Source organism: Protopterus annectens, chromosome 5.part0 (assembly GCF_019279795.1).
Source record: "Protopterus annectens isolate FY-2018-M chromosome 5.part0, PAN1.0, whole genome shotgun sequence".
In the NCBI taxonomy this organism is placed as follows: domain Eukaryota; kingdom Metazoa; phylum Chordata; order Ceratodontiformes; family Protopteridae; genus Protopterus; species Protopterus annectens.
Genome location: NC_056735.1, coordinates 1,781,799,816 through 1,781,813,953, shown reverse-complemented (window position 1 = coordinate 1,781,813,953; position 14,138 = coordinate 1,781,799,816).

Below are 14,138 nucleotides of genomic sequence, written 5' to 3'. Positions count from 1 at the left end.
AAAACACACACACACACACACACACACACACACACACACACACACACACACACACGGCAGGGCTGGGAGTCGAACATACACCTAACTACCATAACACACTACAGCATGACGCATTTACAGAATGCGCTACCGACATTACTAAGCACAGCAGTCCCAGAGGCAGACATCTAGGTGTGTGTGTCATCATCCACAAATGCAAAGACGTCGGTAGCAAACTGCTGTGGTGTGCGGCGTCTAAAAGCAAGACTGACTCCCCAGGTGGACAGGAGCATGACCGCGAACACACACACACAGACACACACACTTGGCAGGGCTGGGAGTCGAACATACACCTAACTACCCTAACACACAACAGCATGACGTATTTACAGAATGCGCTACCGACATTACTAAGCACAGCAGTCCCAGAGGCAGACATCTAGGTGCGTGTCATCATCCGCAAAGGCAAATACGTCGGTAGCAAACTGCTGTGGTGTGCGGCGTCTAAAAGCAAGACTGAGTCCCCAGGCAGATGGGAGCATGTGCGCAAACACACACACACACACACACACACACACACACACACACACACACACACACACACACACACACACACACACACACACACACACACACTTACACACTTGGCAGGGCTGGGAGTTGAACATACACCTAACTACCCTAACAGACTACAGCATGACGCATTTACAGAATGTGCTACCGACATTATTAAGCACAGCAGTCCCAGAGGCAGACATCTAGGTGCGTATCATCATCCGCAAAGGCAAAGACGTCGGTAGCAAACTGCTGTGGTGTGCAGCGTCTAAAAGCAAGACTGAGTCCCCAGGTGGATGGGAGGATGCGCGCAAACACACACACACACACACACACACACACACACACACACACACACACACACTTAGCAGGGCTGGGAGTTGAACATACACCTAACTACCCTAACACACGATAGCATGACACATTTACAGAATGTGCTACCGACATTACTAAGCACAGCAGTCCCAGAGGCAGACATCTAGGTGCGTGTCATCATCCGCAAAGGCAAAGACGTTGGTAGCAAACTGCTGTGGTGTGCAGTGTCTAAAAGCAAGACAGAGTCCCCAGGCAGATGGGAGCATGCGTGAAAACACACACACACACACACACACACACACACACACACGGCAGGGCTGGGAGTCGAACATACACCTAACTACCATAACACACTACAGCATGACGCATTTACAGAATGCGCTACCGACATTACTAAGCACAGCAGTCCCAGAGGCAGACATCTAGGTGTGTGTGTCATCATCCACAAATGCAAAGACGTCGGTAGCAAACTGCTGTGGTGTGCGGCGTCTAAAAGCAAGACTGACTCCCCAGGTGGACAGGAGCATGACCGCGAACACACACACACACACACACACTTGGCAGGGCTGGGAGTCGAACATACACCTAACTACCCTAACACACAACAGCATGACATATTTACAGAATGCGCTACCGACATTACTAAGCACAGCAGTCCCAGAGGCAGACATCTAGGTGCGTGTCATCATCTGCAAAGGCAAAGACGTCGGTAGCAAACTGCTGTGGTGTGCGGTGTCTAAAAGCAAGACTGAGTCCCCAGGCGGATGGGAGCATGTGCGCAAACACACACACACACACACACACACACACACACACACACACACACACACACACTTGGCAGGGCTGGGAGTCAAACATACACCTAACTACCCTAACACACTACAGCATGACACATTTACAGAACGCGCTACCGAGATTACTGAACACAGCACTCCCAGAGGCATACTTCTAGGTGGGTGACATCATCCGCAAAGGCAAGAACGCCGATAGGGAATGTATAGAGAGTGAGCAGTCTGAAAGCATATTACTGTCCCAAGGTAGACGTAGACAAACACATGGCAGTGGTGTGATCGGGGCAACCAAATATCTACGGAGCACTACAACAACACTACATAGATACATGACGTGCCACAGACAGTACACCCTTCAAGACAGCAACCAGTGTGTTCAATGTAGGCATCCATTGTGACATTAAAAATGGACACCTGTTGGCTGGATGACCACCATCGCTATACAGGATGTCAATGGCCATGCCAACATGCTTAGTATCACACAACTGTTTGGAATGTACTGTGTGTCCATCTACACAATGGCGTACTGGGCATGCCCACACACTTAGCAGTTGCAAAGGGCCATCTTGCATGCACACAGATTCTATACACGGAAGGTCGCAGTTTGGAAAGTACTGTGTGTCCATCTACACAACGGCGCACTGGGCATGCTCACACACTTAGCAGTTGCAAAGGGCCATCTTGCATGCATGCACACAGATTCTAAACATGGAAGGGCACAGTTTGGAATGTACTGTGTGTCCATCTACACAACGGCGTACTGGGCATACTCACACACTTAGCAGTTGCAAAGGGCCATCTTGCATGCATGCACATGGATTCTAAACATGGAAGGGTGCAGTTTGGAATGTACTGTGTGTCCATCTACACAACGACGTACTGGGCATGCTCACACACTTAGCAGTTGCAAAGGGCCATCTTGCATGCATGCACACAGATTTTAAACACGGAAGGGTGCAGTTTGGAATGTACTGTGTGTCCATCTACACAACGGTGTACTGGGCATGCTCACACACTTAGCAGTTGCAAAGGGCCGTCTTGCATGCACATGGATTCTAAACACAGAAGGGCACAGTATGGTATTACTGTCCCCACGTACATGAAGGCCACTCACATGTATTGACCAGTACACACTCAGGAGCTATCACAGATGTCTCAGGTGCATATCACAGAGGTACACACCACAATCTACAATGTAGCCCTCTGTCATCACCATGTCACTGGACCAGCAATACACAGCCATACATTAACACAACACCATGTGACTCATGACCAGTGGACTCTACATAGGTCTACAGCAACTGTGCAGACTACACATGTACTGACAGGGTTCCATCATGTGTTATGCATTGCAATGATACCATTGTACATAATCAGGTCGGCTCTACACATACCAGAGGCCCTGGGTCTTACACAGCTGTGACAGATGACTGTCGCTGTACACCAACGAACACACATTTGGCTATGTCATACATGTAATTGCAGTGGATATGTGCATGGATCACACACACAACACATACATACATAGCATAGCTTTTGCTGTCCTCCATGCAGACAAGTGGCTACAGCAATCATATGCATGCAAATGGAAGGTGGGTCCATGGCTGTTGAATGCTAACAGTACATGAGGCAGCAATGTTGACCGAGGACACATTCCCTCTGTACTAGTTACCCATGACACCCATCATATCATACAACAGTCCATGTGTTATGTATGTCAACACACATGTCCACCACTTGCAATGCATACAAACATGGCTACATGACAGGCATGTAGGACCAACACACATGTACAATCTGTAGTGTGCATGCAGCTACCATGCATGTGCACTAGCTGATGTAAGTAACTCATCTGTGCCTAACTACAACATGCAGTTGCAATGCAGCCCCATCATTGACACCTGTATATGGTGACATACTGACAGTACGGTAGGATGTACAGCAGGTATGGATGGATGTGTGTACATAAAGTGGTGATCCACCTGTGTAGATGGATGTTTGCCGGGGACAGCTCACAGGTGTGTCACACACCATCCTACCAGTACATGCGCAAACAGTACGCTATGTTACTGTTACTTGACGGTGGAGACATAAAACCTACACAGCGGTCAGGTATTACCGACAGTATGTCACTTGACACCTGTAACACTTGCATCCTCCTGGTGCATATAGCAGCACAATTGCCGAAGGTAGCGTTGGTACACATAATGCGGCCAATACTGCTGCATGTCTGTCAGACGTATCATCATATAGCAGGTGTATCATTCACAGTACTGCCATGTGTGTTTGCTTGTGTGACCATATATGCCACATATGGTGGGGAATACATCCCAATTGTTACACACCCCTGTACACTGTTGTAGAGATCTGTACATACTGCAGTGTGGAAAGCATGACGTAGACAGATGTGGTGTGTGTATCACACACATCAGCTATCCATATGTGTATGACATTTGTGGTCTCCACAGTGCGTGTGTGTATGTAGGTGTGTATGGCTGTCTGGTGCATGGAGTGAGGGTGTATGCTACCATACAGAACACACAGGATCCCTAACCCCTCATGGTGATGCAGTCCAATACCCTGTTGATGCCATTGGTCTCAGCCGCACTGGCTACCTGTACATGTTCTTTCTCTGTGTCGCGTTGTGTGGGTTCACAGTACTGTGACGGTGATGACCACATAGGCAATGGTCCTCACCTCAGCACTATGGGGTGTGCGTTATAGTGTTGTTGACCCCATGAGTGTGAGCATGTTCCTGTAATGTGACAGGGTATTACTGCTACACAGTGAGGCCTCATGCTATCAAGTGGCCTCTAACATTATCATTGGCCAGACCGCTGTGTACAACCCCTGCACCATGTCAACATACCTGTGATGTGACCTGGTATGGATGTCATGTCTCTAGCCACTGTAGCCTATTAAACTGCCCATATACTTCTGGATCAGTATATGTGTGGACATCTGTGTTATGTTAGACTTTCCAACAGTCAGGCTGAGGCTACGTATAGCATGCTGATATTGCCATATGTGCCTGTGAGTACTCCACAATTACACATGGGAGACTGCAAACAGTGCTACCTGTAGGCACATGCAAGTAGACCATAAGGAGGGAACCAGGGCATCATTACCAACATGCTGTTACTGTTGTTACTGAGACACATACTGTGAACATATAACAATGCATGCTAAACCTGTACTACATGGTATGTCTGGTGTGTGTCAACAGTACACAACTAATGTAATATACATGTCTCTCACTATTCACACACAACTAATGTAATATACACTTCTCTCACTATTCTTACACAACTAATGTAATATACACTTCTCACTATTCTGTTCCCCTGTGCATCAGACCATTTGAGCATGTCCCAGCACCAATGTGTGGATGACAGGGATGCAGCACAGGCTTCATCATATGCACAGGGTGATAATGTTTGCCAGGGGCATAGGCTGCACCAATGGATAACATCTTGTGTGTGGGTATGGGCCAGTGATATGATTGGACATGTCTGTTCAGTATGCATGTGGGTGTTGTGGTGCCCTACATATGTCTTTGCTGTGTGCGTGTACGTGTGCACACAGTTCTGCCTTTTGTGAGGCCTACACGGGGTATTATTGACAGCTCCAGATTGTACAGACAAGGTTGTACAGCTCACTGTGTCTGGCCACGGCCACGTGACCTGTGCCTGCCAGGGGTTGCACATGCACTACCAGGCGGAGGTACAGCTTGGCTACTGTCCGACGACACATGTCCACTGGAACTGTGTCCCCGCTGGGAACATCCAAGGCCATGTCCATTTGGCCTGCTGTGTCCTGGTGTGGACAGTGCAGCACCAGCTGCACTGCTACTGCTACCAGCACTATGGGAGCGGGCATGTGAGGTGGCACGCTCACGTTGACCTGCACTAGGTGGTGTAGCTGGCCTACGTCCACGTGGCCTACGCCTCACTCCTACCAGATGTTCCAGCACAGACAGCTCACGCTCGCGGATTGCCATGCCACGGTCAAGGATTCCGACCATGTCACCCAATCGCCTGTCCAGAACATCAGCAATCTGCTGTTAAGCATTTGCCAATGCCTGGATGCTGTCATTTAGGATACGAATAGCGGCCCTCTGCAGCCTCTGCCCTTCTCTGTTCTGCCGTTCAGCACGTGACTGTGCCGCCATTACAGTCTGGAACATGCGTCTGGTGATACCAGTTGCTGCGCTCTGTCCTGCAGGTGCATGTCTGCCAGAGGTCCTCCTACGAGCAGCACCGGCCACATGCCTGTGTGGCACATCTGCAGTCATTACACTGACACCATGGTGTGTAGACACACCTTCTGTAGCCACCACACTTTCCTGTTCCACGCTAACAGATGCTGACTGTCCTTCAACTATGGCCACTGGTGATGCGGTATGTGTTGGCAGCAGAACTGTGTGTGGGGAAGAGGGGGACATAGCCGGGATGGCAACCATTGGCACAGATTCAGCCCCTGACAACCCTGCCTGTACCTCATGCATATGTTCATCACTGCTAGTATCTGTGGGGACACTAACATCAGATGGACCACAGGAGGGTAACGCACCTGCATCACCTGTGAATGCAAAGAAAGACTCTAAATTACAATAGACACTCACACAGACACACAGGCACACACACAGACAAACAGACACACACACACAGATACACACACACACACAGACACACACACACACAGACACAGACACAGACACACAGACACACACTCACAGACACAGACACACATACACACACGCACACAGACACACATGCACATAGACACACACAGACACACACAGACACACCATGCATGTGATTTGACAGATGGCATGCAGCATGCCTGTGATACAGCAGAGGGCATGCAGCTCAGACATTAATAGTGTTAGTAAGCATACCTCCCTGGGGTGCACACTACAGCAAGCAGGTGTCATATCAGTAGCCATGCAGTTCACACAATCATGGTAGTATGCATGCATCCCTGTGATACACCATGTGGACCAGCACAGGATAGCAGTACACATGGCTGACGTGACCTTGACAAGTAATCTGCTGACGTGTGCATTAACATGCATACATGCCTGACACAATGGTGTCCTGACACATGTACAGCATCGTAATGGGCATCACATTGTGGTGTTGTCTGTATGCCTTACAGATAGAATGCATGTTTAGCAAATGTGCATGAGCATGTAAGGGTAGTGTGAGCTGTCTACATTGCTATACAGTGTGAAGTACAGGCACTGTGCCATTGCATGGCAGCATGAGGCATCTATATTGCTGTACAATGCATAATATGTACACATTGCATAGCCATAACTGCATGCATACCCATGACATAACTGTGGATTGTGACCCACGATGCTGAGGTGTATACACACCAAACCATGCTGTGTCAAGTAACAGGTCACTGGAGGACCTACAGATGACACCCCTGCACAACAACTACAGGGTCTTAGCTGCCTGGCAACCATGTCAATTCACCATTTCCCACATGACATTGATGTACCACACACACGAGGTGCACAGCTAACGGTGATGTCAGCAAGGGAAATGTACAGTATATGTGGCCTGATGTGGTGTCAATGTCTGTGTAAGCTGTACAGGTGACTACTGTCATGCTATGACACAGTCGTGATGTTCAACAGATCTTCTATGGTAGACTTCAGTGACACCTCCATTAGCTGTGCACAGGCTTTTAGGATGTCCAGTGTACCACATCAACTGTATAATCAGTCAGCTAAGGCTATAATTGGACCATGTGTGGACAATGTGCAACAGGGTGTATACACATCATATCTACTGTGTGGCTATGTGTCTCTGGCCATCCCCATGGCCATTTGTGCACATCTGTTGGCCAAATGTGTGTGATGACCATCTATCTCACATGTCTGTGTTGTCCCATATGACATACACCCATAGATGTCAGATATGTCACCATCCACAGGGCTATGCAGACAACGAGTTGTATGTTTGGTATGTTGGGTATGGGTCATGGGATAGTGTGACAATATTGCAGCCAGAACACTACATGTCTGGGACATGTCAGCTGGCACATCACAATGTGTGCACCCAATACAGGGGCATATAACACAATGGTGACACCTGTGGGCTGCCCATATCACAGTTCACTGTGTGGTACTGTTTGCGTACCACACATGTTGTTCCAATGCATACTACATATGCCTCCATTGTAGAACACCTCCACCGTTGTATGCACAGCTGACCACACATGTAGCAATGACAACTACTGTGGTTTCAAGTTGGTGTATCATTTCATTTGTATATATTGCACATGAGTGGCCTGTGTGACTGATGGGTGATGTGACCTGTATATCGTGACTGGAACGAACATCAAGTGTGCAACTATTAACTGGCCACATGGCAAATAGACCTATGCTTTAACATGCCTGATACTGAAGACAGTCTCACCTGCAACGGACTTGTGTCTGTACGGCACACCAGAGGTACCTGTATAGGGGTGACACAGCAGTATGAACATTATCCATGACTGTATGACAGCCACAGGGTGCACTGTGCATGTTAACACATTCGCATGTATAATAGCGTATAGTATGCACATGTGTGCATACACAGGGTAGCATACTGTAGTATGCAGCATGTGTGTCCACATGCCTTGCATATGTTGTTACTTTACATAATGTACAGTGACACATGCAACTAAATGGGATATAATAGCCATATGTTCTGTACTGGCTTACCAGGCAACTCCAGGCTCATTGGTTGGGAGACACCCACCTCCACGATGGCAGCTAGTGTGTGTGGATGCTGTTCTGAGGGTGTCCCCAGACTGGCCAGTAGCTCCTTGGTGTGTGTGAGTGGGGGCTGGGTTGGTGGCCCACCACCTGTTCCACCTTGTTCCCTGGCGAATGCAGTGGCACGCTGTTTTGCATGTCGTATCAAGTCTGTGCAGTGTCTGCGCACCTGCTGGTAGGTGCAGTTATGGCCACCCACATCGTTCAACCTCCTGCGTAGATCCTGCCACGGGTCGTCCTGCTGCTGGTCATGCTGTGGCACATGGCTGAACAACACCTCATAGTTCTCATGGAGGTATGGGATAAGGACATCATCCTCCTGGCGGCTGTACACTGGAAGGCGTGTATGAGGCATTATCTGTAAGACATAATGATGGTGACAGGTCACAGTTTCAGAGATGTACAGAGATACTGCTGCACATACATTTCTATGACATCTAGTACATCTGCACAGTTATCTTTGCAAATCATCATGACACTGACATGACTGATGTGTTTGTGTCACACACATGTAACACCCGCTATGCATTGGATATCATCACCATATATGTGTGTCACCTCATTACAGTGTTCATACTCCATGTGAATGCTGTCTTGATGTGGGCATGTCTATTTGCCTGCACTGGTGTTCTTACCTATCTGCACATGCCTGGATGTGTCCATGGTAATGCTGTTGACCTTGATGCTGTGTATATGTCACATATCTACACAGATACAGCCTTAATGGACTTGTACAGTGACAATGCACACATACGCATGGACACCTGTACATGCAGGTGTTTTGCCATATACATCTATACAGCACTGAACAGCTGTTCAGCATCCTGCCACGGATCGCCTGTGTTGCACATGTGATAGACATGGGACAATGGCTAGTCGGACGTCATTCGCAGGGATGGTTATCAACCATAGCATGTATGGGCAAGGTTTCCTAGCTGTAACAGACAGCCATTATGCCACCGTCAGTGCCACATTACTGATCTGGACAGTTGATACTACATCTAACATGCGGCCATCACACCATGTATGACTGGGATGACATGTGCAGCTTTGATGGACAGGGTTGCATGGTTTGGCAGGAGTATGTCACATGTAAGGTACAGGGATCTGTCCAGCATGTGGCAATCCTAGTATTAGGATGGTGGCTGTCCATGACGTATGTCTTACAGATCAGGATATGGACATGTAGCATGTCCATCATCATGGTGTAGCAAATGTCTTTATGCAAGGTAGACAGCATGCTGCATAGTGGAGGTGAGGATTGTGAAGGCTGGTATCACCCATCCACGCATGGCCATTACCCCTTAAAGGTGATATGCGATCCAATATTGGTCACCCCAGTGCTGTATATGCCTATCCAATGATCTCCGTGCTCATGGATGGCACCCTGTCATGACATGGGTACCTCGTATGACTACCCAAGGGGCCTGGAGATGTCACCAAGGCAGGGAGGTGTACTGCACAGCACCATCCCTTACACAGTGCCCATAATGTTGACCACAGCCTAGGTGGTAGTTAATGGGTACAGAGATGTTCACCTAGTGGTGACAATGCTGATATCATCCATCAGAATATGCACATATGTCACACACCTATTTCTCATAGGTCATGGCCATTCACATCCTTACATACACAGATGCCTAACATTTGTCTGTGTGGTATGGGCTACAATGAGGGTGGAGTACAACACATTAACCCTGTTCTACTGTAGCTGGCACTGGTGTGATATGCACATGTCACTCTGGCACCTTTTGTAGTTGTGAGTCTGTCAACAGGCCACTGGTAGAACACTCCTGTGACATACAAAGGTATTTGTAATCAAACATCCGTACTGTCTTGTACATCCGTACTGCTAACATCTACAGTGATAATGGCTCATGGACATGTACACCATACTCAGCAGGGTTATAGTGCGGTGCCACCCATTATGACTGTCATCACCACTTGTGGGTTGATATTATCCAACACCCTATCTGTATTGTATGGTCATGCTAGGCACTTGTTCAGAACTTGTAAGCATGTCATGAGCTACTGATTAATATAGCACCCATTCCACACCATTTCCCACAGGTACACTGGCTGTCCTAAAATTTCCAGCTTGCTTATGGTACAACAGCTGTTGTACACACGTAACTCACATATCCTGTGAGACATTGTTGTAAATACAGGCATGTCCAACTGTCATGTACCAGTGCTATTGCCTATCTATATGATGGATATGTCGTACATGTGGCAATAGAGCAATTGTCTCATGTACACATTCAATGCTCACCTCCCAACATACGACACTACAGCCTGTGGGGGATGCAGTTATGCAGCCCTGCTGTGGGTAATGCTGTCACCAACCCTGACTGCACCTGACAGTCATGTGAGGATGTGTAACATTCGCAACACACTCCACTCATCACATAGTCTCACATGATCTCCACCACAGGCCACACATATAAGGACAACTTGTGCAGTACCTCTGCATACTCTGTGTAGACACCAGAGGCAGCCCCCATCACGGAACACAACATCACCAACTTATAGCCCACAGACTCATGTGTGCCCATCACATACAGCCAATAGAGTGTTATAGCATACACAACACACCAGTCATAGGTGACTCTGTAGGCGGTCACACTGCAGTTCCACACAGCAGGCTACACAAGGCGATAGTCGCTTACATCTTGCTGTCGGGTAACTGGTTCTGCAACATAACCTATGCACCCATGCCACACCTCACCAGGTACAATGTGACTGTCATTCTCCATGTTAGTGTGACTGCTCTGAGATGCCACTTCACAGACTACGTGTGCAGGGACATGCAATAGCTCACCAGTCTTGTAGCCCTGAAGGTGTGGGCCTAGCTCTGGGGAGCATTATGCATTCATCCGGACCCGATACCACTGTACAACGACTGACTGTGTCACTTTAACAATTGCCTATGCTTCTGCTGTCATTCCACAGGCATCTGGTATCTATATGACCTGGTCAAACACAATGCTTTGGCACAGATGACCTGCACCTGTCAGCCCTGGGAGTACAGATCACATGTAAGGCTCTTGCTGCTTCTATACTGCCTGTCTTGCACAGTTTCCAATAATAGTCACCAGCAGAACGGGAACTGGCAAGCAAGACATGGGGTCATGTGACACAATGCTTGCATCTTCCTCTGTGACGCACACAGGCAAGGCACACCTTATAATGCAAAAACACCAACGGCCAGCAAGGTAGTTCCAAAGCTTTATTCCATCACAAAATGGACATAAAAATGCCCAAAGCAGTACTTATACAATTGTTCAAACCAGTTTCGGCATCAAGCCTTCATCAGTGAAGCTGATTAACTGAACCACAAGTGTATGAAGCACTCTTTATATATCCTGACACATAATAATTCCATTGTTTATACATTATAATATTGTTATGACTCTTATTTTCATGTCATTTGCTGTTCAGTGATTTCTTATGCATTATGGAGTATCCAAGCCATAAGATAGGGGAGTGATATATATGTTTAGCTGTACTCAGCACCACAACAATCAATATGATTGGTGGAATTATTATGTGTCAGGATATATAAAGAGTGCTTCATACACTTGTGGTTCAGTTAATCAGCTTCACTGATGAAGGCTTGATGTCGAAACCGGTTTGAAAAATTGTATAAGTACTGCTTTGGGCATTTTTATGTCCATTTTGTGATGGAATAAAGCTTTGAAACTACCTTGCTGGCCGTTGGTGTTTTTTCATGATTGGATTGGCCGTGCAAGCTCTACGTGAGGGGTATGGTGTTCGTCACACGTTATAATGCACCACTCCAATATCTCTGCAGTGACTGTGACCTGCCTCTAGACTCTGCAGAGCACACCTGCAATGACAGGTTATAGACAGACCATACCTTTCAGGCACATACCTGGACCGGCACACCCACAGCTGAGGTGTTCCCATATCCCACTATGTTGTACACACATCCTGGCTAGTTACTTAGCACAATGCATCAGAGGTGCTCCACGTGCAACTAACTGTGTCCAGAACCGCTATACATATTGTAACAAGCTACAGATTCAACAACATACCCCATGGTTACCAGACCTCATTTGTTGGTGTACTGGACAGTAGGGCTCAGACAGCTACTACTGATATGTGTGACTGACACTACCCCACACTTAACTGGGATAGCCACTCATGTACCGACACATTCATGAGTCATAACCTTGGCTGGATCAACCCATACACACCACCTCCAAGACCAACATTAACCTTGACATGAACACTACCAACATGTGACTGGTGTTTATTTTGAAATTTGATACATTAACTCCAAAGGGTTTAAATACAGAATGTTGCTGGAGATGTGTTATATGAATTTAGTAGATGTTACTTTAAAATTTGTTTCAACAAATATTTTAATTGTTTAATTGATGTTTAATTGATGATTGTTTTATTGTTGGAGCTGGGATTATATAAGGTTTTAGATAATGTTATGCATTACTCCTTGAAGGCTTATTGTGCTTATCTGGCTTTTGCTGTGTGGTTTTTCAATTTTCGTGCTGAATAGCAGTTCCTGTGTTCGTGGTGTTGGTGTTGTTTTATTTTTACTGATGGCCAGTGATCCAGCTCAGAATGTACCTAGAATTTTTAGAGAAGAAGGTGCTAATTCTTCTCAACATACTATGGATGGTTTCCTGAATACTAGTATGGAGCGAGATAGAGAACGGATGAATAGGCATTTGAATGAAGAAGGCTCCGCTGTTCCTATTTGGGAGCGTTTTTTAGCTGAGACCCGTAGTAAGTGGCAGAATAATCCATTTGCTAATATTGGGAAATGTATTCATGAATTCCCGGTGGAGGTAAAGACAATGATTTCTAAACTTAATACTTTAATGAATAAAGAAATGACTGTTTATTACAACTATACAAGTCTTCAAAGATATTTAGACTTGGATATTGTGCCGCGTGGTCTTAGGGCAATAAAATTTCCTACACAACCCTTTGATTTGACCTCTTCCGAGGAAAACATTTTTAAACAAAGATGGGAAAAAGCTGCTTTTTTATGTTCTAGAGAATGGATTAGTATTCTCATAGAGAGAGACATTATTAAGTTATCTGACATTAAGAAGGAAATTTCTAATGTGTGTACTAACTTAATGACTGTGCTAGAAAGGGCTCGTATGGAGTCCTGTTTGTGTGATATTCAGGATAAACTTAATGTTTATGAGAAGAAATTGTTGGAACAAAAGATGTATAAAATTAACAGAGATATTTGTGATTTTGAAAGGGGAACGGCTTTTTTCAAACCAACGAATGAAAGGTCACGCTCTAAAGTATGCCTCAATGTGGGGGCGGACGTTTCGAGAGAGAGACTATGTAGTAGTAACAGCATAGACGCGTTTAATCATGAGGGTGAAAGACGGGAGAATAGCAGCGATAACTCCCATCATTTTCCACCTTTACCATCTCCTATGAATGAACGCTATCTATATGATAATTTTTGTGGTGAAGGGGGCAATAACCGTCCACAGAAAAGAGGATATCCAGATCACGAACAACAGAGAAATGGACAATATAAACAATGGCGGGGTAATAAGAGAACCAGATGGTACTGATGGACTTAATGTATGCGGTAACATTGTTAATATTTTGGGTTACTCTGTAAATGAATATTTATTGAGTGCTTTGAATTGTGGCTTGAAATTTGTACCCACTGTTGTTCCAAAGTTACATGAATGTAAAATAGA